The sequence below is a fragment of the Suricata suricatta genome, chromosome 6 (genome assembly GCF_006229205.1).
Source record: "Suricata suricatta isolate VVHF042 chromosome 6, meerkat_22Aug2017_6uvM2_HiC, whole genome shotgun sequence".
Lineage (NCBI taxonomy): Eukaryota > Metazoa > Chordata > Mammalia > Carnivora > Herpestidae > Suricata > Suricata suricatta.
Window position 1 is genome coordinate 685,158 of NC_043705.1, and position 4,351 is coordinate 689,508.

The window sequence follows — 4,351 nt, forward strand, 5'->3', positions numbered from 1 at the left end:
AACAAACAAAACACATAGAAACACGCCCAAACCCTCTTTCTCTACATTTCCCAATATTCCAGAATAAAGAGAGTCCTTGATTTCTTTGATAGTCGGAGGATGCTGGATTTCACCGTTATACGTCTTGCTGGGCTTTGAGAGCTACTTGTTTTATGACAATGAGGAATTATGAATTCACCAACATCATGGGTCATATTTACAGACTTCCCCAGGTTGCAAAGTCCCTAAGTCACGCCAGTAACCCAACATAGGCTTCCTGGTCCGAGAGGTATTTGAAAGGCTCTTGGGCTATCTGTGTTCTGATTGGCTGACATACGCAGCAATTTTATCCAATCAGAGAGCTGCACTGCCTCTGGTATTTAAATATGCTCTTTGATCCAATCACAGGCTGCATTTTTCCAAGCCCTCATTTGCATACAAGCCATATAAATAAGACCGGGGTACCATCCACCCTCTCTAGGAGCAGCGCTGTCTGCAGAGGAAATGAATTTCTGCTCCCGGGAGGGAGGGAGTGACGGCGAGATGCGGCTGATGTTCAAAGGATGGAAACGCCCAGATCCCTAGGCTCACCAGCTGCAAGGGGGCTGCTTATTTCTACGGTAAATTCCAAGACTCTCTCTATCCCCAAACCCGCCCCGCTATTTTAAAAATAGACTTTATAAAAATAAAAAATAAATTAAAAAAAAAAACCAGATTTCATATTGGTTTCCTATTGCTGCCCTATCAGATTACCTCCCAAAGAGCAGCTTAAAACAAAGCCTTTTTATTCTTCTGCGGTTCTGTCGGTCGAGGTCCATGCTCAGCGGGGTCCCCTGTCGAGGCTCACGGGCTCACATCAAGGGGTCCAAAACGTCGCTTTCCTCCCTGGGGGCTCGGATTAACACGCCGCCGGGCTCACCGACGCTGCCGGCAGTTCCTCGTGACTGTGGGGCGAGGTCCCATTCCTAGCCGACTGCCTGTGGGCCCTTTTCTCCCACACCCTGCCCACAGTCCTCTGGCTAGCCAGGTGTCCCCTCCTCCCCAGCAGGGCCGGTTACATCCCCCTCCTGTTTCCAATCAGTCTGGCCTCCGTGCTGCGTCTTTCTTACTCTCTGCCTTCAAGGGCCTCTGGTTGTTTTGGGACATCCAGGATGATCTCCTTATCTTCAGCCTGTAGCCTTAATCACCGCTGCAAAGTCCTGCAGGGGCCGGCAGGGCTGGGGGCGGGGGTGCAGTCTGCCCAGCAGAGACACCGAGAGTCAGATTGTCCCTTGGGGCCTCCTTAGTCGTCCATAATTCAAATCAGGGAAGTTATCTAGTAAAAATAAAGCTCATTCTTCCATAGGTGGACTCATAGTGTGCAGGGTTCACATCCCCACCCACGTGGACATAACAAAGCCAGAAGGCTTCTTTTGTTCCGTTTTGTTTTTCAGAAAAATGACCTGATGGAACTGGGGTGTGCCGGAGAGCTCTAACACGGAAGAGAAGGCACAGTGATGTCTGAGGTCTTCCAGGGTGGAGACCTCTGGTTTGATGGAGCGAATGAACAGGACAGTCTGGGGCAAGCACGGGAAGTTGCAGCGGACAGACATTAGAGTTGCACACGGATACAACAAAATGTTTTCGCTGCAGAGCACGTCTGCTCTCAATGGGAAGAAATGAGGGCAGTAATAAAATTACACGCGCCTAGGATGTATGCTGAACACACATACGGCCATGGCTTTGGTTGTGACTGTATGATTAGGGTCAGGCTAAACAAGGTGACCTTAAAGTCTTTGTGGTTCTTGGTGTGCCTGGGTGGCTCAGTTGGTTAAGCGTCTGACTTTAGCTCAGGTCATGATCTTGTGGTTTGTAAGTTCGAGCCCCACATCAGGCTCAGTGCTGACAGCTCAGAGGCTGGAGCCTGCTTCACATTCTGTGTCTCCCTCTCTCTGCCCCTTCCCCACTCATGTTCCCTTTCTCTCTCTCTCTCTCTCTCCCCCTCCCTCCCTATCAAAAATAAACATTAAAAAAATTTTTTTTAGTCTTTGTGGTTGAGACTCAAGAAGAACAAAAATACCCTCGACCCTTGAACAAGGCAGGACTTAGGATGCTGATCCCCTAAGCCGTTGAAAATCCATGTGTAAGTTTCGACTCCCTGAAAAACCTAACTACTAACAGCCTACTGTCGAGGAGCCTTAGCGATAACATCTACAGTCAATTAACACGCATTTTCTATGTTATATATTATACACGATATTCTTACAATAAAGCTAGAGAAAAGAAAATGTTATTAATAAAATCATAAGAAAGAGAAAAAACATTTACAGTGTTGTATTATGTTTGTAAAAAACAAATCTAACAAATCTGTGTATCAGTGGACCTGCACAGGTTAAATCCATGTTGTTTAAGGGTCAACTATAATGTGTTAAAAACCTGTTTTTTTTTTTAAATAAAACTGGGAAATTTCAAACACATACAAAGGTACACAAAATAATAAAGTGGGGTAGATTTCAAAAACTATCAACTGAAGATCCATTTTGACTCATTTATACATCTATCCTCCTCTTGCTCAGATTCTTTTGAAAAATAAAGTCCAAAATATTGTATAAATTCATGCATAAATACTTCCCCAAGTTCCTAGGCTATCCCAGTTGACTGAAAGAACTTTGTATAATATTTCAGGGATATAATTAATAACACTCGTCAACAAAGGGAAGACCCTGTCTTCCAGGTGTTTAGGATGAATAAGCCGTCTCAACAGGGTCCTACACAGAGCTTATGAGCATCGATGAAGAACGTTTTCAACTTTTAGTGCTTGCGGGCCCGATCCTGGGGTCCCAGGGAAGCCAAACATTAACACTTAGCATGGTCACAGTGATTCGGCAAAACCTCAAAGCACGGGATCTACTTCTGGATGTCCGCTTCGTCAAAAAACCAAACCAAACCACACACACAAAAGGAACATTCCAAATATAAAAATGAAAGAAACAAAAGCCTCCCTGGTTCCCATGAAGATGAAGTCATACAGGGGCAACTGGGTGGCTCAGGGGTCGAGCGAGCAGCTGACCTCGGCTGGGGTCATGACCTCACGGCTCCTGCTTCCAGCCCCGCGTCGGGCTCTGTGCTGACAGCTCGGAGCCTGGAGCTGCTTCAGATTCTGCGTCTCCCTCTCTCTCTGCCCCTCCTCCACTCATGGTCTGTCTCTTTCTCTCTCTCTCTCAAAAATAAGTAAATGGAGGGGCACCTGGGTGGCTCAGTTGGTTGAGCATCCAACTTTGGCTCAGGTCATGATCTCATGTTCGCGGGTTCAAGCCCTGCATCGGGCTCTGTGCTGATGGCTTGGAGCCTCGAGCCTGCTTCAGATTCTGTGTCTCCCCCTCTCTCTGCCCCTCCCTCTCTCACACTCTGTCTCTCTCTGTATCAAAAATAAATAAAACATTAAAACATTAAAAATAAATAAATGGTAAAAAAAAAGTATTAAATTCATACAGTCTTGCACATCCTAAAAACATAAGATAAAGTCTGTGACGTTCTGAAATGTTCTTCATCATGAGGACTTATGACTCTTCGTGTAAAAAACATATATATATAATCCTGCACCAAATGTCCCTTCAGTGGACCACTCTGTTCCCTGTGAAGATTGTGTAACCGGGCAGCTGTCCTACTTTGGGCTCACATAAAACTCTTCCTTGCTGTTTAAAATTTTAGAAAAGCATTGTTCATTTGGTGCAGACAGCTGACTGTCTGCAGTAGCAAAGCCGTTTATGAATCCACGAGCATGAGCCGAGCATCGAGCCGGAGTCGGTCTGGATTCACTGGCTGGGGCTGACGTAGCAGACACCCCGGGCTGGGCAGCCTGAACTGCACCCACGTCCTGTCCCCCAGGCCTGGAGGTGGAAGCCCGGGCTCCCGGCGGCGCAGGGCTGCTCCCTCCCCAGGCCTCTCTCCCAGGCACAGAGATGGCTGTTTCTCCCTGTGTCCTTGTGGGGCCGACTCTCCTTGTGTGCGTGCGTGTGTATGTGTATGTGTGCGTGTGCGTGTATGTGTGTGTGGGTCCTAATCTCTTTTTAAAAGGGCACCAGTCACTGGGAGCCTGGGTGGCTCAGTCCGTTAAGCAGCCAACTCTGAATTTCAGCTCAGGTCATGATCTCCTGGTTTGTGGGTTCAAGCCCCATGTCGGGCTCTGTGCTGACAATACAGGTCCTGCATGGGATTCTGCCTCTCCCTCCCTCCCTCCCTGCACCTCCCCTGCTCTTTAAAAAAAAAAAATAACTAAAAAGAGAGAGGCATGTGACTGCATTTAGGCCCAGGACAATCCAGAAAGAGCCCCTCCTCTGGAGACCGTTGACTGCCTCCCTTCTCTCCCACAAGGGGTAAGAATTGTGCATTC

General features: G+C 47.4%; 1 long non-coding RNA gene across 1 annotated transcript; it reads left to right on the forward strand.

Moving 5' to 3' along the window:
• The first annotated feature begins 470 nt into the window (after positions 1 to 470).
• Positions 471 to 1,686, forward strand: LOC115294004. The gene is made up of 2 exons (XR_003909700.1): positions 471 to 599; positions 1,413 to 1,686. It is a non-coding gene; the product is annotated as an uncharacterized LOC115294004 (long non-coding RNA).
• Positions 1,687 to 4,351: the final 2,665 nt, after the last annotated feature.